This window comes from Balaenoptera ricei, chromosome 8 (assembly GCF_028023285.1).
Source record: "Balaenoptera ricei isolate mBalRic1 chromosome 8, mBalRic1.hap2, whole genome shotgun sequence".
Classification (NCBI taxonomy): Eukaryota; Metazoa; Chordata; class Mammalia; order Artiodactyla; family Balaenopteridae; genus Balaenoptera; species Balaenoptera ricei.
The window spans coordinates 104,698,361-104,722,377 of record NC_082646.1 but is presented as its reverse complement, the minus strand read 5'-3'; the positions used below and the strand labels follow the sequence as shown (position 1 = coordinate 104,722,377).

At 41.7% G+C, this 24,017-nt stretch overlaps 1 long non-coding RNA gene across 1 annotated transcript; it reads left to right on the top strand.

Moving 5' to 3' along the window:
* The first annotated feature begins 4,015 nt into the window (after positions 1-4,015).
* Positions 4,016-22,868, top strand: LOC132370030 (uncharacterized). Its single transcript, XR_009504510.1, has 4 exons — positions 4,016-4,141; positions 4,463-4,691; positions 13,893-14,072; positions 22,587-22,868. It is a non-coding gene; the product is annotated as an uncharacterized LOC132370030 (long non-coding RNA).
* The last annotated feature ends 1,149 nt before the right edge of the window (positions 22,869-24,017 follow it).

Sequence of the window (24,017 nt, the reverse complement as noted above, 5' to 3'; positions counted from 1 at the left end):
AGCCCAGCGGAGCAGACAGCGCACGCGCAGCCGAGTCTCCCGCAGGCACGTCAGCGCAGGCGCAGGTGGTGAGAAGCCACTGATTTTGGCGCCTGACTGCTGAGCTGACAAGAGCACGTTCCAGGCACTTTAGTTTCCAGGCAGTTTAGTTTCCAGGCTGTTTGTGCCGGAGGGTCTGGCGACCAGCGAAGGACAGGCTACCCTTGATGGGGCTTCATGCTGCGGGTGGTGGATGGACCTGGGGGCAGGTCCTGGCTTCTTAGACACCTCAGATTATTCTGAATGAGGGTTTCTTTTTCTTTTCTCTCCCTCCCAACCTCCCTCCCTCCCTCCCTTCCTTCTTTCCAACATTTTAATTGTGAAATATAGCACACATCTAGAAAAAGGCACAAAAGAGAGATATACAGCTTATTAGTTTGTCAAAATCATTCCTTAAAAACCACCTCCAACGTCAAGAAATAGAGCTTGGCCAGCTTCCCAGAAACCCCCCTGCTCCCTCCCCCAAAGTAAAACCTTTAAAAAAGTATGGTAATCATTGTATTGTATTGCTTGTACATTAGTCTCCCCTTATCCATGGTTTCACTTTCCGTGTTTCAATTACTGGGGTCAAATGCAGTCTAAAAATATTACATAGAAAATTCCAGAAGTAAATAATTCATACGTTTTAAATTGTGCTGTGTTCAGAGTGGGGTGTTGAAATCTCACGCCACCTGCTCTATCCAGCTGGTGACAAGAATCAACCCTTGTCCAGTGTATCCCACCCATTAGTCACTTACTGTCTTGGTTAGCGGATCAACTGTCGAGGTATCGCAGTGCTTGTGTTCAAGTGACCCTTATTTTACTTAATAATGGCCCCAAAGCACCAGAGCAGTGATGCGAGCAATTCGGATATGACAAAGAGAAGCCATAAAGTGTTTCCTTTAAGTGAAAGGTGAAAGTTCTCAATTTAATAAGGAAAGAAAAAAATCGTATACTAAGATTACTAAGATCTATGGTAAGAATGAATCTTCTATCTGTGAAGTTGTGAAGAAGGAAAAAGAAACTCGTGCTAGTTTTGCTGTCACACCTCAAAGCGCAAATGTTACAGCCACAGTGCCCAATAACTGCTTAGTTAGGTTGGAAAAAGCATTAAATTTGTACAATAAGATATTTTGAGAGACCACATTCACATAGCTTTTATTACAGTATATTGTTATAATTGTTCTATTTTATTATTGTCAGTCTCTTACGGTGCCTAATTTATAAATTAAACTTTATCCTTGGTATGTATGTATAGGAAAAAACTTGGTATATATAGAGTTTGGTACTATCTGAGGTTTTAGGCATCCACTGGGGATCTTGGAAGGTATCCCCCATGGATAAGGGGGACTACTGTATAGTTTTACCACCCAAAACATGCATCTCTCAACATTATAGTTTTGTTTGTGTTTAAAAAAAAAAATAAAGTGTTACACAGTTTGCTCTGTGTCTGGCATCTTTTGCTCAGTATTATGTGAGATTCATCCATGCTGTTGTTCGTGGCTCTAGTTCCTTAATTCTTATTGCTGCTGTATAAAAGTACAATTTATGAGTATTTTGCAATTTTAATTCATTCTACTGATGATGGATATTTGGGATACGGGGTTTTTTTTTCCCCCAAATTTCTGCTATTATGAATAGTGCTGCTATAAATCTTTTAACACTCTGAACAGCTCTTGGAAAAAAAAATAGCATTCTCCCTTTTTAGGGTTGAGGAAAACCATCTCAGGAAGGTTAAGTCATTTCCTCAAGACTATGACACTAGTGAGTGGGGGAGTCAGATTCTAACTGCAGACTCTGCCTCCTGAGAAGTTTCCAGAATCTTTCTGTGTAGAAGTTACTAGAGGAGTGTGGAAGTTAGCAGCACCTCCCAGGGAGGACCTCTGATCAGCTACCAATGCCAGGGGCTGGCCCTCCTTGTTCTTTTGTTTTAACCAACTTTATTGAGGTATAATTATATATGACTATATTTTATTTTTTAATTTTATTATCTATTGAGGTATAGTTGATTTACAATGTTGTGTTAGTTTCTGGTGTACAGCAAAGTGATTCAGTTATACATTCTTTTTTGTACTCTTTTCCATTATTGTTTATTACAGGTACTGAATATAGTTCCCTGTGCTACACAGTAGGACCTTGTTTATATGACTATATTTTAAATGTCCAGTTCAGTGAGTTTGGGCAAATGTATGCACCTGTGATCAAAATAAGCACACTTCCAGCCCCTCAGAAATGTCCCCCCTGCCGTTTTGTACTGCAAAATGTGCTTTGTGTCTCACTCCTTCCATTCAGCTTTATATTTTTGGGAATCACCCATATTGTGGGTCTCAGTATTTGGTTCCCTTTTTATTGCTGAATAGTATTCAGTTGTGTAAATATACCACAACGTGTCTATTCATTCATCATTTTGGTTGTTTCCAGTGTGGGGCTATTATGAAGAAAGCTGCTATGAACACTCATAGAGAACTCTTTGTGGATTTATGTTTACGTTTCTCTTGTGTAAATATGTAGGAGTCGAATTGCTGAGGCATATAGCTAGCGTATGTGTAACTTTATAAGATACAGTTTTCTAAAGTTGTTGCGCCATTTCACACTTCCACAAGCAGTTGATGCATATTCCACTTGCTCGCCATCTTCCCTACTTCGTAGAAGACCCCACAGTTTTCTGACCCTGCTCTGAAATTCCAGTAACTCCAGCTGCCCCTAGGTCTGACACCTGCCTCCTCAGCTCAGCGGGGCTCCAGCTGGCTGCACCCCAAGGAGACAGAGGCTGAGTGGTCCTGGGGCTCAACCCCAGGTGTGCCCCTTCTCTCCAGGACTACAGTCTGCCTTCTCCTGTGGTCTAACACCTAAGAAGAGTTGCTCATATTTTTGACTCCAGCTTTACTGCTGTTTACCATAGGAGAGCTTATTCTGTACTAGTTCCTCCATCATAGCTGGACGCTGAAGTCCTCCATGCTGTGTTTTTTTTTTGGGGGGGGGTCCTATATATTGAAGTCTCAAAGAATCACTCTTTTTTGTTGTTGCTCTCTGATCCTGATGGCTGAGAAACTCATTTATATGAAATAAGAAATGTGCAGACCAAAGCTTATTGAAAGAGTGTCTCTCAGTAAACGTGCAGTGAAGAATAAATATCACCAAACAAAATCCTTGTGTAAGTGTTATCTGTGCAGTCTCCCTCCTAGCAGGGCACTGAGTGAAATCACAATCAGAAGCTCTTTTATTGAGGATTTAGTATGAGGAATCGCGGTCTTGGGTAGCCAGTTTTAGTCTGGAGGTAATCGAGTGCGTTCTCTCTCTAAGGTACAGCAGAAGCCACGTTGTAACCTGAAGGTTGTCCTGCTAATAGAATCAGCACGGGAGGGGCTTCCCTGGTGGCGCAGTGGTTGAGAGTCTGCCTGCCAATGCAGGGGACACGGGTTCGAGCCCTGGTCTGGGAAGATCCCACATGCCGCGGAGCAACTGGGCCCGTGAGCCACAATTACTGAGCCTGCGCGTCTGGAGCCTGTGCTCCGCAGCGAGAGAGGCCGCGACAGTGAGAGGCCCGCGCACCGCGATGAAGAGTGGTCCCCACTTGCCACAGCTGGAGAAAGCCCTCGCACAGAAACGAAGACCCAACACAGCCAAACATAAATAAATAAATAAATAAATTCAAATAGCTTAACCAAAAAAAAAAAAAAAAAGAATCAGCACGGGAAATTAGACAAATGGTTAATGGCAGCCAGCTATGGCAGCCTGAGGCATCCAGCTTATAACAGGGAGAGCCTTGCTGGCGGGATCAGAAATCCAGAAGGTCCGCCATACTCCCTGAATACATACCTCAATTAAATAGAGTTGGGAGACCAGCAGGGGGAGCTCTCACACCCTGCAGCAACAGCAGAGCCCAACAGAAAGAAAGACTCCTCTTTCCTGGCAAGGACTCAGCCAATGAAAAGCCACGGACCCTTTGTTTACACAGCCCTCCCAACTTCCTTTTCTTCCCTATAAAAATGATCTCTTTTCCCTTGCTGTGTGGGGACTTGCACAGAGCTCACCATCGTGGCCGATCCTAAATTGCAATTCTCTGCTATCCCGAATAAACCCATCCTAGCTGGAGAAATATCTGGCCGTCTATTTGTTTCAGGTCAACAGAGAGAACCTTTCCTTTGGAACAGGAACTGCTTAAAGTTGGTGGCTAAAACTCATCCTTCCTTGGATAGGAAGCATACAGCCCTTGAATAGCAAGCATTTGCCACTTATGTTCCTTTTGCTTTGCTTGGGGGACTTTGCTTGTCTCCGCTCTGATCCCTTATAAGTGGTCTTAGAGTTGAGCTCACAGATGGCAGCCCCATTTTCCTCATTTAAGGTTTGTAAGGCCCTCCTCTCTGTAGCTTCAAGTATGGAAGGTAGTCGAGCACACTAATCCTTTGCTGTGTTCTAAGGTGACACCTCTATTCTATTACAGATTATTCTATTACAGAATATCTCATCTGGGCTGTCCGGCCTCATTTGTGCCCTAGGGCAGGGGCCCCCAACCCCCGGGCCATGGACTGGTATTGGTCCTTGGCCTGTTAGGAACCAGGCTGAACAGCAGGAGGTGAGCAGCAGGCCTGTGAGCAAAGCTTCATCTGTATTTACAGCCACTCCCGATCGCTTGCATTACCGTCTGAGCGCCGCCTCCTGTCAGCATGATGGTGAGTTGTATAATTATTTCATTATATATTACAACGTAATAATAATAGAAATAAAGTACACAATAAATGTAATGTGCTTGAATTATCCTGAAACAATTCCCCACCCCCCGCCCCCGTCTGTGGAAAAATTGTCTTCCATGAAACTGGTCCCTGGTGCCAAAAAGGTTGCGGACCTCTCCCCTAGGGGTATAGCACTCTTTTCTGCCCCTGGCTGAAGGAGATACTGTATAAGGAATTCCTATTCAGAATGAGTGGTTGAACTGTGTTGCTTCCAATGAATGATTCTGAAATTCTAAATACATGCACTCTTTTCACGTTTTGAAATTTCATGGTCATTGGCTACTTTGGAGAAAAGGCAACTTTGTTTGGTTCTGCAAAAATCAAAGTCTATTTGACAACTGGAAGGTGTTTGACAGAGGAAGCTTGCAAAATCTGTTATGAATTTGCTAGTGCTGCCATAACAAAGTACCACAAACTGAGTGGCTTAAATGACAGGAATTTATTGTCTCACCATTCTGGAGGCCAGAAGTTCAAGATGGTGTCCACAAGGTTGGTTCCTTCCGAGGGCCTTGAAGGAGGATCTGTTCCCTGCTGCTCTCCTAGTGCCAGGTGGTTTGCCGAGCATCCTGGCACACCCCATCTCTGCCTTCATGTTCCATGACCTTCTCCCTCTGTGCTAGCCTTATTAGGTCACGTGGCTGTGTCTGAGGCATCCTCCTGCTGACAGTGTCCCAGCGGGAGGCCGACTGACATGGGCTGGTATCTTTCTTTTCCTGCCACAGGTAATGAATAGTAGTTCCCCTGCTCTGAGGACTTCGACAGAAATAGGTGGAGTCCGTGTGGCCTAATGAAGCTGCTGTGTGATGTAGGGGGATGGGCCCTGGACTTGGGACAAAAAGCCCTGGGCCCCACTGTGTGACTGCAAGTGTCAACATCCCCATCTGCAAAGTAAAGGAAGTGAAACAGGCAGCTTTTTAAGGTCCCTCCAGTATTAATGATTCTTGCAGCTGCTGGGGAATCAAGTGGTAGTCTCTGAATCTAGAGACGAGCCCCATGCTGTGTGTCCGCTAGGAGGCCGGGACTGTCTGCGTTGGATCCACTGCCCTTTGAGCAGGATGCCTCATTTACTAGAAGTCAGTTAATGAAAAAAAAAAAAAAACAGAGGGGATGGGGTAGGAATCTCTTCTTAGTTTCCCCGTCAACATCAAACCACTCTAGAATAACAACTTATAAGTCATGGCCATTTAAGGCAATAAGAAAAACTGAGTGTTTCTCAGTTTTTTGTTTCACGGAGTGTTTTGCTGCTTTCTGCAATCAGTCTGAATTTCTCCAGACTTGACCCTTTACCCACGAGGAGCCCTCTGTTTTTCTTAACATGTTGAACTTGGAGATCACAAACTTGTTAAGTCACAGAATTTCAGACCCAGAAGGGGCTCTTTGCAGTCGAGGAAACTGACCAGAGTGATAAGTGGCTAAAGGTCATATCGCAATTTAGTGGTAGGGCCAGGACTAGAAACCACCAAAATCAATTTTCTCAGCTATATGAGAGGTGATCTCTGAAGTTCTAAAGCTTTAGGCTTAAGAGACTGATGTTTTGGTCTTGATTATCTGGCCAGTGATCTTTGCTCCCCCATGATGGTTCTAACTAATCATTAATTTTGCTTGGTAGGTTGACTTTTTTTTTAAATAAGACTTTATTTTTAAGTGCATTTTTAGGTTCACAGCAGAATTGAGTGGAAGATACAGAGATTTCCCATATACCTCCTGCCCCACACATGCATAGCCTTCCCAGTTATCAACATGCCCTGCCAGATGGCACATTTGTTACAACTGATGAACCTACATTGACACATCATTATCACCCAAAGTCTGTACCTTACATTAGGGCTTATTCTTGTTGTTGTACATTCTATGGATTTAGATAAAATTATAATGATATGTATCTGCCATTATAGAATCAAACAGAGTACTAAGAATCCTCTGTCTTTCCCTATTCATTCCTCCCTGCCCGCAACTGGTATTTTTTACCATCTTCAAAGTTTTGCCTTTACCAGAATGTCATATAGTTGGAATCCCAGAATACGTAGCCTTTTCAGATTGGCTTCTTACACTTAGTAATATGCATTTAAGTTTCCCCCATGTCTGTTCATGCCCTGATAGCTCATTTCTTTTTACTGCTGAATAATATTCCATTGTCTGATGGACCACAGTTTATTTATCTATTCACCTACTGAAGGACACCTTGGTTGCTTTCAAGTTGGTTGACTTCTTGAGTGTCCAGAGATAGATTATTAAAAACTTTCCTCATCAGAATGAAATTCAATTAAGTCTCATTAAGTCCATTATCTCGAATTAAATCGCTGATTAAATCTATTAAAGTGATGGTTCTCTGGACTTTTGGATTTCACAAAGGTGTAAAATTAACAAAAATGTTTGCGCATCTACATTGTGTTAATTTTACTGAGTAAATATGCATGTTTTTATCTAAAACCTACAATTTATTATTATCCTACTACTATAAAAGACATTTTAACTCAAAAAATAAAAAAGGGCTTCCCTGGTGGCGCAGTGGTTGAGAATCTGCCTGCCAATGCAGGGGACACGGGTTCGAGCCCTGGTCTGGGAAGATCCCACATGCCGCGGAGCAACTAGGCCCGTGAGCCACAACTACTGAGCCTGTGCGTCTGGAGCCTGTGCTCCGCAACAAGAGAGGCCGCGATAGTGAGAGGCCCGCGCACCGCGAGGAAGAGCGGCCCCCGCTTGCCGCAACTAGAGAAAGCCCTCACACAGAAACGAAGACCCAACACAACCAAAAATAAATAAATAAATAAAATTTTAAAAAATAAAAAAAAATAAAAGAGTACACAATTTCAGAATACATCACAGCCAGATAAATAAGTTCCTCTTTGAAAAACTCTTGCATTGTTCTTACTTTTCTCATTTTGCACAAATCAGTAGAATCCTTGTCACCCACCAAACCCAGCCTACACATCAGCCTTGGAAACCACTGCTTTAAGGAACTAGCCAATGTGACCCAAATTCCTCTACAAAAGAGCTCTTCTGCCTCTGAATGGCTCCCTTCAAGAGATGTTGGAGGCTGAAGACATTTCCAAGCTGCAAGAGAAAACAGTGAGGGTGGGAAAGTAGGTCTTCTAAAGCTGAACTTGCAAGGAACTTCTTGGGAGAAGATTTGTAACTTCGATTTCTATATGATAAAACATTCTTGAGACTTAAACTGCACTAGAAGTTGAATGGGGGTGGGGGGGTGGGAAAAAGAGAAAATGTTTCCTTCTGTGAATGTAAGCTTGCTGGACCAGTTAGAGGTAGGTTAAATCCTAGTCCGATGGTATAGGCAGCTGCTGTGTGGGCCCCTCACACTCAGAGTCAGCAAATGCAGAGAAGGTGCTTAAGGCACAGGTAATCATCCCGAAGAGAAATCGAGAAACCAGAATTCCTGCTTTTGTTTACTCAGTGGCTCTTTAGCAAACGTCTAACCCCAGTCCACAGTTTTAAAGGACAGGGACTTCCCTGGTGGTCCAGTTGTTGGGACTCTGCGCTTCCACTGCAGGGGGCGCGGGTTCAATCCCTGATCAGGGAACTGGGATCCCTCTTGCAGCACAGCACAGCCAAAAAAAAAAAAAGACATCATACAATTATTAGCAATATTCGCTCAGATAATGCTGGCTCTTCTTCTTCTTTTTTTTTTTTTTTTAATATTTAGCTATTTATTTATTTTGGCTGCACCGGGTCTTAGTTGCGGCACATGGGATCTTTTAGTTGCGGCATGCATGCAGGATCTAGTTCCCTGATCAGGGATCGAGCCCGGGCCCCCTGCATTGGGAGCATGGAGTCTTAGCCACTGGACCACAGGGAAGTCCTGGTTCTTCTTTTTTTTTTTTTAAATTTTTTTTTTTTTTTAAATTTTTTTTATTTTTGGCTGTGTTGGGTTTCCGTTGCTGTGCGCGGGCTTTCTCTAGTTGCGGTGAGCCGGGGCTACTCTTCGTTGCGGTGTGCAGGCTTCCCATTGTCGTGGCTTCTCTTGTTGCAGAGCATGGGCTCTAGGCACGCAGGCTTCAGTAGTTGTGGCACGTGGGCTCAGTAGTTGTGGCTCATGGGCTCTAGAGCTCAGGCTCAGTAGTTGTGGTGCATGGGCTTAGTTGCTCCGCAGCATGTGGGATCTTCCCGGGCCAGGGCTCGAACCCGTGTCCCTTGCATTGGCAGGCAGATTCTTAATGGTTCTTCTTTTTAAACAATATTCCATGGTTAACCAACCATGTTCTTCACAGCAATTGGTGCCCTTCACTTTATCTGTCTCTTAAATTATATTGTCTGAGAAAAGATATACTTCAAAAAACAAAACAAAACAACAACAACAAAACCAACCTTCATCTTTTTGTGGGATTTCCTGGGTATATACAAGTCAGGGTATAATTCCCAACATTCCTTTAGGTTGTAAGACTGTATCTATGTTCTGCTTTATCAATGATGCCCCATTTTGCTCTCTCTCATACACTCTGCCTCTCTTTCTCAAAGAGCCAGGTAAAAATCAATCTAAGATTCTTCCCAGATAGTAGGGGCATTCAGGACGCTCCCTAGGCACTGTGTGCTCCTGGAAAAAGTACGAGCCCAGGGGATTTCTCCCCACAGGAAAATAGGAAACCATAACCACTGGAATGGAGAGGGGTTCTTGCCATGACATCTCTCCAGAACTTGAAATTGTACCTGAAGATCTCATTTCCTTGGAAAAACTGAGCAAGGGGGAGAAGGTGAAATAAGAAGACAGATTGTTGAGGATTATAAAGTCTCTGCTACACTGTGAAGCTCTGATGGGTCAGTACATTTTCCCCCAAAGATAAGGACAGATTACTAGTAAAGATTTTTTCACCAGGTAGGCGCTGAGGCTCTTAGGAATGTTCTAGAATCCTTCAGGAGAATGGTATGGATAGTTCTACTGTGCCTGCAACCTGGCCTTTTGTCACCTTGAGAGCTGTGATGTTTTGTTTGCTTGTTTTTGTTTTTTTTTTAACTGGATATGACCTGGGGACCGAGAGCTGTGAGGTTTCACCACTAGATTATGTTTGACCACTAGATTTTTTTTTTTTAATTTATTTATTTATGGCTGTGTTGGGTCTTTGTTTCTGTGCGAGGGCTTTCTCCAGTTGCAGCGAGCGGGGGCCACTCTTCATCGCGGTGCGCGGGCCTCTCACTATCGCAGCCTCTCTTGTTGCGGAGCATAGGCTCCAGACGCGCAGGCTCAGTAGTTGTGGCTCACGGGCCCAGTCGCTCCGCGGCACGTGGGATCCTCCCAGACCAGGGCTTGAACCCGCGTCCCCTGCATTGGCAGGCGGATTCTCAACCACTGCACCACCAGGGAAGCCCGACCACTAGATTTTTTAATAATTAAGATAAATTTTAAGATAAACTATAAAGTAAATGAAAATATTTAAAAATAATATATCCTCATTATAAGAACTTTGAGGCAAACAGAAATAGAAAGTGATCACTGTAATCTCCCCGTCTGATCACACCATGGCTGTATTTCTTCCTATGACTCCTTCTGGGTATTTTTTAGGCACAGCTGTAATGGCATCCTAACTACCTCGTATTCTTTTGTTACTTGGTGTGTGTGTGTGTGTGTGTGTGTTTTACCATGCCACCACTTCATGAGTCTCACTTTTACTGGCTATGAAATTCCTTCTTGTGGGTGGCACATTTTAGTTAAGTATCTCCTTGTTGAGCTTGAGGGCAGTATGACTTTTGTTTTTGTTGTTACTCACCAGAAATCTATGAAAGTGTTCATTCTGCCAGGCCCTTGCCTATGTTAATCATTGTTTTGTTCAAAATCTTTATTAATTGAATGAAAATAGCAGCTCATGTTTAATACATATTTCTTTGATTACCAGTGAAGTTGAACACTTTCCCATATTCTTTTGTTTGCACCTTGTGTTTTTTTTAAATTTAATTTATTTATTTTTTTATTTTTGGCTGCATTGGGTCTTCATTGCTGTGCGCAGGCTTTCTCTGGTTGCGGTGAGCGGGGGCTACTCTTTGTTGCGGTGTGCGGGCTTCTTATTGCGGTGGCTTTTCTTGTTGCGGAGCACGGGCTCTAGGCACGTGGGCTTCAGTAGTTGTGGCACGCAGGCTCAGTAGTTGTGGCTCATGGGCTTAGTTGCTCCGTGGCATGTGGGATCTTCCCGGACCAGGGCTTGAACCCATGTCCCCTGCATTGGCAGGCAGATTCTTAACCACTGCGCCACCAGGGAAGCCCACACCTTGTGTTTTGGTGACATCCTGGTTAAGTCCTTCAGGCAGAACCAATTAGAAGGATGTTTCCCATTGATAAGCTTTTAGAGATTAGCAGTAAACGTTCAAAGGGGGAGCATTCCATAGAGAGTGGGAGTGAGAGGGCTAAAATACATGATAGTAATTATCAAATATTCTACTTTAAATACAATTATAAATAGATGAAATGTTATTTTAAAATGAAAGACTAGTAAGTCAGAGAAAGACAAATATCATAGGATATCACTTATATGTGGAATATAAAAAAATGATACAAATGAACTTACAGAACAGAAACAGACTCACAGACTTAGAAAACAAACTTATGGTTACCAAAGGGGAAAGGTGGGAGTAGGGATAAATTAGGAGTTTGGGATTAACATATACACACTACTATATATAAAATAGATAATCAGCAAGGGCCTACTGTATAGCCTAGGGAACTCTACTCAATATTCTATAACAACCTAAATGGGAAAAGAATCTGAAAAAGAATGGATATATGTATATGTATAACTGAATCACTTTGCAGTACACCTGAAACTAACACAACATTGTAAATCAACTATACTCTAATATAAAATAAAAATTAGGGACTTCCCTGGTGGCGCAGTGGTTAAAACTCTGTGCTCCCAATGCAGGGGGCCTGGGTTCGATCCCTGGTCAGGGAACTAGATCCCACATGCATGCCGCAACTAAGAGTTTGCATGCCACAACTACGGAGCCTACATGCCGCAACAAAGGAGCCCACCTGCCACAACTAAGACCCGGTGCAACCAAATAAATAAATAAATACTTTAAAAATAAATTAAATAAAATAAAAATTAAATTAAAAAATAAAATAAAATGAAAGACTGAAACACCTCCCCCTTTTTTCTCAGAGTAGTTTTAATTTGGTTCAGCACATATACTTGACATTCAACGCATCTCCATGTGAATTGAACTAGTTAGTTTTTTGTCTACTTCCTCCCATGGTCAGTGAAGACCAGAAAGCAGTTACATACAATGCTATTAACTGAGGGCCCCTCTGAATAAAAGATTCACATATTCAAAGATTCCAAAAGGGAACTTTGCTGGTGGCACAGTGGTTAAGAATCCACCTGCCAATGCAGGGGACACGGGTTCGATCCCTGGTCCGGGAAGATCCCACATATGCACCACATGTGCACCACAACTACTGAGCCCGCGCACCTAGAGCCCGTGCTCCGCAACTAGAGAAGCCACTGCAGTGAGAAGCCCGCGCGCCACAACGAAGAGTAGTGCCCGCTCGCAGGAATTAGAGAAAGCCCGCGTGCAGCAACGAAGACCCAACACAGCCAAAAATAAATAAATAAATTAATTAATTAATTTAAAAAAAAGATTCCAGAGGTATAATCCTAGGTCCTTTTCTGCTGCTGTTGAATGTCCTTCGTCTGGTTTGAAGGCTGTCTGACCGGCCTTACCCTCAGATTTCTGACATCACTCTTCTGCCACGTTGTCACCTTTATTTGCACCTTTTCAGTTTATCAGCACCATAAATTCTTTCTCAGATAATGGATATTTGTTTTATATTACTAACTGACATCTACTGGTACTGCCTGTGTCAGGCATGGGCTGAGTACTTTTCAGGCATTACTCATTTAATCTTTACAACACCCTATATGGTAGTTACTAGTATTATTCCCAGTTTACAAATGTGGGCAGAGTCTCAAAGAGATGAGCCAACTTGCTCTGGACCCAGAGGAGATGCCTGGGGAGTGGCTGGAATTTGAACTCAGGTCCTGATTCTAGAGTTACTAAAACATGTCACCTCAAACCTGCAGTTTAACCCCAAAGGTCCTGAAAAAGTACTGTACTCTGAAATCTCATGCCATATGGCCAAACACTTGTACATAGTAGATGCTCATTAAAATCCTTGCTGAGGGGCTTCTCTGGTGGCGCAGTGGTTAAGAATCTGCCTGCCAATGCAGTGGACATGGGTTTGAGCCCTGGTCTGGGAGGATCCCACATGCCGCGGAGCAACTAGGCCCGTGAGCCACAACTACTGAGCCTGCGCTCTAGAGCCCGTGAGCCACAACTACTGAGCCCGCATGCCACAACTACTGAAGCCCACGTGCCTAGAGCCCCTGCAACAAGAGAAGCCACCGCAGTGAGAAGCTGGCACACTGCAACGCAGAGTAGCCTCCGCTCGCCGCAACTAGAGAAAGCCCACGGGCAGCAACAAAGACCCAATACAGCCAAAAATAAATAAGTAAAAATAAATTTTAAAAAATCCGTGGGGGCTTCCCTGGTGGTGCAGTGGTTAAGAATCCGCCTGCCAATGCAGGGGACACGGGTTCGAGCCCTGGTCCGGGAAGATCCCATATGCCGTGGAGCAGCTAAGCCCGTGCACCACAACTACTGAGCCTGCGCTCTAGAGCCCACGAGCCACAACTACCGAAGCCCACGTGCTTAGAGCTTGTGCTCTGCAACAAGAGAAGCCACCACAATGAGAAGCCCGCGCACTGCAACGAAGAGTAGTCCCCGCTCTCAGCAACTAGAGAAAACCCGTGTGCAGCAGTGAAGACCCAATACAGCCAAAAATTAAATAAATGAATAAATAAATAAATTTATTTAAAAAAAATCCTTGCTGAGTTAAAAGAGGATCTACCTGTTTAAAAGATTTTATGTCTCCAAACGAGGTAGTTTCTCTGCCTCTCTACAAACTATAAACTCATCCTTGAGAATTCATGGGAACATTCCTTGGGGTTGCAGTGGACTAGAGCATCTGAGTCTTTGGAATGACCTGAATGAGAATAGAACAGAATTTTTGACCTGAGAAACTCTTTACTACAGAAAAACCAATAAGTTGTGGGTAAACTGTGTAGTGGGAATATAGCAAAGGGTAGGATACTTAACATCCCTCAACGTTCAAAGACAAAATTTTGTCCTGTTTTCTAGGTGAAATGATGTTCATGTTGCAGACTCCGAATTGCTTCCCTGTTTGGACCTGACACATCTGGGTCTGTCTGTGGGTAATGTGGCCTCTGAGGACATCTTTATACACTTGGCAAAGGGACCACCTTTTCAAGCTTGGACCTTAAAATCCCAGTAAGATCTTCCTCACAAATGGGCTCCAAGGTAAGGACGTACCCCTTTTCCCTAACGAAGTCCAGATTGCAGTGCTGGTAACTTCCTCCCAGACTCAAACAGGACCTCAGCATCCTGGGATCCCCTAGAACCACTTCATTTATCTCTTTGGGCAAACTAAACATGCTCAGTTTAAAATGCAGTGAAGCTCACCACTGTCCTTTGTTTTGGAGAGTCTTATTTTTGCATAAGTAGTCCATCCTATACAGGTTGCTAACTACTGTGTATTCCCCTTGCCCCTATGACTGCTGGTGTAAATAAACTGCATCTCCCCATTGGTAAACAATGATAATAAACAAAATTTTAAAAAATGAAAAACAAAAACAAAACTAAACTAAACATGCTCAGTTTAAAGTCTTTGTCAGATTATTTTATTAGACTAATTTCATCTGAAATAAACTCATATTCTAATTACTGATTTTGTTGACTGCCTTAGTATTACATCTTTTCAGTGTTTTATAATATTGGTTTATGGACCATGCTCAGAGTTTGTATGTTTCTCCTTGTCTCTCTCCTTCTGTGCTCACCCCTCCCAGTTTTATGCTTTTGCATTTGCCTCCCTCCCATCCTCAAGGCTCTAGTCCAGAACTGGCTCTTATTGTGACGGTTGAGCTGCCCCACTGAGCGATTAAGGATGACACAGATCCAGGCACTGAGCCAGCAGGCAGCCTGGCTCACTCCCTGGACTGCAGGATGAATCCTGGTCGACTCACGTCTCTGGACTTGCAGCTTGTTCTACATCTTAGCACAGGCAGGTTTCAGCAACAATTTAGTTCAGCCCCTAGCCTAGCCTGGCCCAGCCCACAACTTTAAGCAGGGATCCAGCTCCATCCCCCATCTAATTTGAGACTTTTAGTTCCCATGACCCCCCCAGGAATGAAACTTGGGGCTCCCACTGAATGTCTGGGCCTGGAGCTCTTCAGCCCACTTACCGCAGTGCGTTTTCATCCTGCTTCTCATCCGTGGTTCTGAGCCCCCCGTACGCAGAATAATGGCCTGTAGAGGTGTCCACATTCTAATTCCAGGAACCTGTGAGTATGTTACCTTACATGGCAAAGGGGGGTTTGCAGATGGGATTGAGTTCAGGATCTTGACATGGGGAGATTGTCTTGAATTCTGCCAGTGGGTTGATGTGATCACAGGGGTTCCTTATAACGAAAAGGGGGAGACAGGAGAGTCAGAGAAGATGTGATGATGGAAACAGCAGAGGTCAGAGAAAGAGATTTGAAGATGCTACACTGCTGGCTTTGAAGATGAAGGAAGGGGCCATGAGCCAAGGGATGCAGGCAACCTCTAGAAGCTGCAAGGAAACAGATTTTCCCCTCGAGTCTTCAGAATGAATGCAGGCCTGACGACACCTTGATTTTGAGCTCAGTGAGACCTAATTTGCATTTCTGACCTCCAGAACTGTAAGATAAATCTGTGTTGTTTTACGTCACAAAGTTTTCAGTAATTTGTTACAGCAGTAATAGGAAACTATCTTTGTTTTTCTCATGTTGCTGCTCTGTTTTCTTTTTGATTATTTTAAACCTCCCCCTCCTTTTCTGTGTGTGGAACTGAGAAAGACTTTCAACCATGAATTTGCCCACAAGTGGACCCTTTCTCTAGAAATAAATGGTGACCATTTATTAAAGTGAGAAAACAGATTGGTAGTGACAGGAGTGTGTAGAATGCTAGCTAGTGTACTTTCAGCATTTTTTTAAAAGTACTGAAACTTAAAAAAAAAGTTTTTTCTAAATCACACATATACCATGTATGCACCTATAAACCTAACATTGTAAGGCCATAAATGAATTGCCAGACTGTTTTTGAAATAGCTATAACCTGATAGTGCAAGTACTGGACAACAAATAATTGAAATCTGAGATACCTTTTTATCTCTGCCATCTAGTCCCTGTGAATTAAAGAAATAACTCACCTTCTCTAAGACTTCCCTTTTCACTATCTGCCTCTTTCAGAGTTTGTGGGAGTAATAACAATATTTAAAGGCTTTTAAGCAATTAGAATTGTTTTCTTGTTATCAGATTGGTGATGCTTCTATAAGAAAACCATTGTATAAGTTATCTATCGCTGCAAAACAAACTACCCCAAAGCTTAGTGACTTAAAACAAAACAAATGTTTATTATCTCACATCATTTCTGTGGGTCAGGATTTCAAGAGCAGCTTGTCTGGGTAGATCTGGCCCCAAGTCTCTCATGAGGCTGTGGTCATGATGTCGGACATGGTGCAGTTGATCTGAAGTTTGATTAAGGCCGAGGATCTACTCCCAAAGTGACTCGCTCACATGGGTGACAAGTTAGTGCTAACTATTGGCAGGAAGGCATGGCTCATCTCAAGGATCTCCCCACAGGGCTGCTGAGTGTGTTTACCTCCTGGCAGCTGGCTTCCCACAGGGCAAGCAGTTCAAGAGAGAGCAAGGCAGAAACCACAGTGCCTTTTATGACCTAGCTCAGAAGTCACATGGTATCGTGTCCACACATCCAACCGGCTACACAGGTCAGCCCTGCTCAGCATGGAGTGGACTATAGAAGGGCATGAATAACAGGGGGCAAGGATCTCTGGGGTCTATCTTAGAGGCTGCCTACCATGACCAAGGAGAAGGTTCTATTTAGTCTTCAGCCTTAAAGCCTTCCTTATCTCATAAATCCCTAGAGATGCAGAGTAGGAAGGAAATTCCAAGGTTAGTCCAAACATCTAGCTCACAGGAATCACATCTTTAAAATCATATCACCTAAAACTCTCTACTGATAATTTAAAACTGAGTTGCATAAGCCTTGTCTCATTTGCATTAGAGCCTCCGTATCTCCCAGGAGCAGAAACCCTGCCTTGTGCTTCTGAAACTCTTAGGACATCTCGCCTGCTCCTTGGCACAGAGTTAGGAATACATACATTTTTGTAAACTTGACAAATTGTTAACTGGCATTTGAAGAGTAACACATTGGTTAATATCCAGCTCCTCTCCCCCCCCAACCCCGCCCTCTTAATTTGATGTTTCTGTGTGTTTTGAAAGCCTGGGCTTATGGGAGTGGCTGACTCCAGAATTTTAGGAGAAGTCAGTTGTAGGGTGAACCTCTCCACGCTGAGGTTGAATTTGGAGTCCAAATAGGAGCCAAATGGGGGTATATACAGAATCAAAAATATTGCCAGCGTCCTTGTCCAGGGATGCTAGTGAATGAAGCACATTGGACAGAAGCAATACGTGTAAACAGAGAGACAGGATGTCAAAGGTGGTGGAGACACAGCTGCACCTGCTGTGTGATTTTTAGGCAAGTCCCCAAATCACCTACACTTTCTGGGTGTGGCTTCCTTATTATTTACTTGGGATAATAATGCCCACGTGTTTTCAGAGATGTGAAGCAACTGGACCTCTCCTACTGGAAGGACCGTAAATAGTTATAATCACTTTACAGAGCACTGGCAATATCCAGTATAGCTAACGATGTAATACCCACCCCATGATAGACACCCCAGCAATTCTATTCTTGGTCTGACCTTGGAGCAGAAGTTCTCAGCCCTGATTGCATGTTAGAACCACCTGGGGGAGTTGGGGTTTTTTTTAAGCGCTAATGTCTCAGCTCTACCCTCAGGGATTAAGATTTCATCAATTCTGGGATGAGGCCCAGAAACTGGTTTTTTACAAAGCTCCCAAGGCTATTCTAAAGTGCACTCTGCCAGAGAGAAACTCACACAGACAAAGAGACATCCAATTGGTACCAAATATACACTTAAAACCAAGGGAGATTAAGCATCTAAATGTAAAAAGTCAATCTTTAAAATTCTTTTAAAAAGGTTAAAACTACCACATGACCTTGGGATATGGAAGGATCTCATGAGATTAGAAATGCATACACCATAAAAGATAAGATGGATACATTTGCCTTTGATGTGTAAAAATCTTGTGTTTGAAAAGATGCCATAAACAAAGAGAACAGATAAGCCACATTCTGAAAGAAGTAATTTGAGAATCAGATAACCAAACAAAGGATTAGTATTCAGAGTATAAAAGAATTCAAACGTGTTAGTAAGAAAAAGGTGAATTATCTATAAATGCTCCAACCAAAAGACACAGGCTCAATGAATGGATACAAAAACAAGACCCATATGTGTGCTGTCTACAAGAGACCCACTTCAGACCTAAGGACACATTCAGACTGAAAGTGAGGGGATGGCAAAAGATATTCCATGCAAATGGAAATCAAAAGAAAGCTGGAGTAGCAATACTCATATCAGATAAAATAGACTTTAAAATAAAGAATGTTACAAGAGACAAGGAAGGACACTACATAATGATCAAGGGATCAATCCAAGAAGAAGATATAACAATTATAAATATATATGCACCCAACATAGGAGCACCTCAATACATAAGGCAACTGCTAACAGCTATAAAAGAGGAAATCGACAGTAACACAATAATAGTGGGGGACTTTAACACCTCACTTACACCAATGGACAGATCATCCAAACAGAAAATTAATAAGGAAACACAAGCTTTAAATGACACAAGAGACCAGATAGATTTAAGTGATATTTATAGGACATTCCATGCAAAAACAGCAGATTACACTTTCTTCTCAAGTGTACACGGAACATTCTCCAGGACAGATCACATCTTGGGTCGCAAATCAAGCCTCAGTAAGTTTAAGAAAATTAAAATCATATCAAGCATCTTTTCTGACCACAACGCTATGAGATTAGAAATCGATTACAGGGAAAAAAACATAAACACAAACACATGGACGCTACACAATAGGCTACTAAATAACCAAGAGATCACTGAAGAAATCAAAGAGGAAATAAAAAAATACCTAGAGACAAATTACAATGAAAACACGATGATCCAAAACCTAGGGATGCAGCAAAAGCGGTTCTAAGAGGGAAGTTTATAGCTATACAAGCCTACCTCAAGAAACAAGAAAAATCTCAAATAAACAATCTAACCTTACACCTAAAGGAACTAGAGAAAGAAGAACAAACAAAACCCAAAGTTAATAGAAGGAAAGAAATCATAAAGATCAGAGCAGAAATAAATGAAATAGAAACAAAAAAACAATAGCAAAGATCAATAAAACTAAAAGCTGGTTCTTTGAGAAGATGAACAAAATTGATAAACCATTAGCCAGACTCATCAAGAAAAAGAGGGAGAGGACTCAAATCAATAAAATTAGAAATGAAAAAGGAGAAGCTACAACAGACACTGCAGAAATACAAAGCATCCTAAGAGACTACTACAAGCAACTCTATGCCAATAAAATGGACAACCTGGAAGAAATGGACAAATTCTTACAAAGGTATAACCTTCCAAGACTGAACCAGGAAGAAATAGAAAATATGAAAAGACCAATCACAAGTAATGATATTGAAACTGTGATAAAAAATCTTCCAACAAACAAAAGTCCAGGACCAGATGGCTTCACAGGTGAATTCTATCAAACATTTAGAGAAGAGCTAACACCCATCCTTCTCAAACTCTTCCAAAAAATCACAGAGGAAGGAACACTCCCAAACTCATTCTATGAGGCCACCATCACCCTGATACCAAAACCAGACAAAGATACTAAAAGAAAAGAAAATTACAGACCAATATCACTGATGAATATAGATGCAAAAATCCTCAACAAAATACTAGCAAACAGAATCCAACAACACATTAAAAGGATCATACACCATGATCAAGTGGGGTTTATCCCAGGGATGCAAGGATTCTTCAGTATATGCAAATCAATCAATGTGATACACCATATTAACAAATTGAAGAAGAAAAACCATATGATCATCTCAATAGATGCAGAAAAAGCTTTTGACAAAATTCAACACCCATTTATGATAAAAACTCTCCAGAAAGTGGGCATAGAGGGAACCTGCCTCAACATAATAAAGGCCGTATATGACAAACCCACAGCAAACATCATTCTCAATGGTGAAAAACTGAAAGCATTTCCTCTAAGATCAGGAACAAGACAAGGATGTCCACTCTCACCACTATTATTCAACATAGTTTTGGAAGTCCTAGCCATGGCAATCAGAGAAGAAAAAGAAATAAAAGGAATACAAATTGGAAAATAAGAAGTAAAACTATCACTGTTTGCAGATGACATGATACTATACATAGAGAATCCTAAAGATGCCACCAGAAAACTACTAGAGCTAATCAATGAATTTGGTAAAGTTTCAGGATACAAAATTAATGCACAGAAATCTTTTGCATTCCTATACTAGTGATGAAAAATCTGAAAGAGAAGTTAAGGAAACACTCCCATTTACCATTGCAACAAAAAGAATAAAACACCTAGGAATAAACCTACCTAGGGAGACAAAAGACCTGTATGCAGAAAACTATAAGACACTGATGAAAGAAATTAAAGATGATACAAACAGATGGAGAGATATACCATGTTCTTGGATTGGAAGAATCAATATTGTGAAAATGCCTATACTACCCAAAGCAATCTACAGATTCAGTGCAATCCCTATCAAATTACCAATGGCATATTTTACAGAACTAGAACAAAAAAAACTTAAAATTTGTATGGAGACACAAAAGACCCCGAATAGCCAGAGCAGTCTTGAGGGAAAAAAATGGAGCTGGAGGAATCAGACTCCCTGACTTCAGACTATACTACAAAGCTACAGTAATCAAGACAATATGGTACTGGCACAAAAACAGAAATATAGATCAGTGGAACAGGATAGAAAGCCCAGAGATAAACCCATGCACCTATGGTCAACAAATCTATGACAAAGGAGGCAAGGATATACAATGGAGAAAAGACAGTCTCTTCAATAAGTGGTGCTGGGAAAACTGGACAGCTACATGTAAAAGAATGAAATCAGAATGCTCCCAAACACCATATACAAAAATAAACTCAAAATGGATTAGAGACCTAAATGTAAGACTGGACACTATAAAACTCTTTGAGGAAAACATAGGAAGAACACTCTTTGACATAAATCACAGCAAGATCTTTTTTGATCCACCTCCTAGAGTAATGGAAATAAAAACAAAAATAAACAAATGTGACCTAATGAAACTTCAAAGCTTTTGCACAGCAAAGGAAACCATAAACAACACGAAAAGACAACCCTCAGAATGGGAGAAAATACTTGCAAATGAATCAACGGACAAAGGATTAATCTCCAAAATATATAAACAGCTCATGCAGCTCAATATTAAAAAAACAAACAACCCAATCAAAAAATGGGCAGAAGACCTAAATAGACATTTCTCCAAAGAAGACATACAGATGGCCAAGAAGCACATGAAAAGCTGCTCAACATCACTAATTATTAGAGAAATGCAAATCAAAACTACAATGAGGTATCACCTCACACCAGTTAGAATGGGCATCATCAGAAAATCTACAAACAGCAAATGCTGGAGAGGGTGTGGAGAAAAGGGAACCCTCTTGCACTGTTGGTGGGTATGTAAATTGATACAGCCACTATGGAGAACAGTATGGAGGTTCCTTAAAAAACTAAAAATAGAATTACCATATGACCCAGCAATCCCACTACTGGGCATATACCCTGAGAAAACCACAATTCAAAAAGACACATGCACCCCAATGTTCACTGCAGCACTATTTACAATAGCTAGGTCATGGAAGCAACCTAAATGCCTATCGACAGATGAATGGATAAAGAAGAAGTGGTACATATATACAATGGAATATTAGTCAGCCATAAAAAGAAACGAAATTGGGTCATTTGTAGAGACGTGGATGGATCTAGAGACTGTCATACAGAGTGAAGTAAGTCAGAAAGAGAAAAACAAATATCATATATTAACACATATATGTGGAACCTAGAAAAATGGTACAGATGAACTGGTTTGCAGGGCAGAAATTGAGACACAGATGTAGAGAACAAACGTATGGACACCAAGGGGGGAAAGTGGTGGTGGGGTGATGAATTGGGAGATTGGGATTGACATGTATACACTGATGTGTATGGATAACTAGTAAGAACCTGCTGTATAAAAAAATAAATAAAATAAAATCCAAAAATTCAAAAAAAAAGAAAAAAAGATGAATTATCTAATTACCATTACTTTTTCTAAGGAGAATAGATAAATAAAATGGGCAGAGTTATATAGGGAACTGTTCAGCAGTAAAAAAAATGAATCAACTATGTATTAACATATATACACATTTACATATGTTCATACATACATATGTATTAAGATAAATAACTCTTACAACAATGTTGATCAATAAAAACAAGACCTTCAGAATGATACCGTATGACGCCAATTTCCTGAAAAAAATTGAAACACACAAGTCAACACTGTATGTGTTCATTAATAAAGACTGTACAAGTATAAATACACACATGGGTCTGAAAAACACTATCCTGAGTTTTATTTTTACCTCTAAGAAGAAAGGGAAATAGGATTGGGATTTCAAATAAATCTATAATATTTTAGGTGTTCAACTGAATCATAAATACATGAATGTCTGTTGTATCATTATCTATACTTTTTTGTATGCTTAAAAACATTATAGGGACTTCCCTGGTGGCGCAGTGGTTACGAATCCGCCTGCTAATGCAGGGGACACGGGTTTGTTCCCTCGTCCAGGAAGATCCCACATGCCGCGGAGCAACTAAGCCCATGCGCCACAACTACTGAGCCCGCATGCTGCAACTACTGAAGCCCACGCGCCTAGAGCCCGTGCTCCACAACAAGAGAAGCCACCGCAATGAGAAGCCCACGCGCCACAACAAAGAGTAGCCCCCCACTCGCCACAACTAGAGAAAGCCCACGTGCAGCAACAAAGACCCAACGCAGCCAAAAATAAATAAATTAATTACAATATTATAAAATTATTGAAAAATCTAAAAATTAGTTATAGCGTCTTTGGGGGGCTAATCCTCTAGAACCACAACAGACTTTTTGGTGTGAAATCTTGATCCGATTATCCTGGTTTTGTAAACTGTCACTTTAAAGAGAAAGCTCGTGACCTTGTAGAGAAACGAAGGCAGAAAGTCTTTAGTTCATAGAGTAAATATTGGGGTTTTAGCTTCCTATATGAGGCGCCGTTTGGGGGCGCCAGAGGACAGCACAAGCCAGCCGATCCCAGGTTCTCCCAGGGGAACAGAACGGCCGGGTTCACCTGTTCCACACTGGTTAATAATCAAACATCTGGTGGGTTCTTACCTCCTGAAGTGTCTTGTGATGACGGTAGCACGTGCTGTCTTTAACGCCCTGGACTTGATATAGTAAGGGTTTGCGGAGCCCCTGAAATGCAGCTTATTTTTGACCTGAGTACTTAGAACTTTGCAAGCTGAGTCAGGTGGCAATGGTTCTTCCATTGCATAGGGTTATGAAAAATTAATTTGGCTGAAACTCTGTACTTTCTGACACCCCCAGGATCCTCTTGAGCAGGAAATGAGGCTGCTTGATAAACGTGCTTTTGTCATCTCTTGAGGAATTGCCATATATTAAAAATAATTTAAAAGAAAAAAAGGATGATCAAGGTTGTTACCCAATATTACAAAGAAAATTACATGTAGATAGGTTGATGCCTGGTGAAAATGGAGTGTGAACGGCTTTCCTTACCTAATCGGAGGGTCTTCTGAGAGGTCCTGTTAAAATCATCCAGCCAAGTTTGGAGGAATTCTTCCCATTTTATAGCAAAGGAAGAGAAAAGATCACCAAGAAGTCCCCTTCATTGGGTCCCCTAGACCAGTGCTGTCCATTAGAACGTTCGTGATGATGGAAATGTTCACATTTGTGATGTACAATGACGTAGCCACTAGCCATGTGTGGCTGCAGCATGCTGAACTATGGCTAGGATGAAGAATAAAATTTTACATTTTATTTAATTTTAGTTCTTTTCAATTTAAGTGACCACATGTGGCTGGCGGCTGCTGAATTGGACAGTGCAAGTCTAGATATTTTTAAATATTTATTTTTGTGTTGTGCCACTAACATA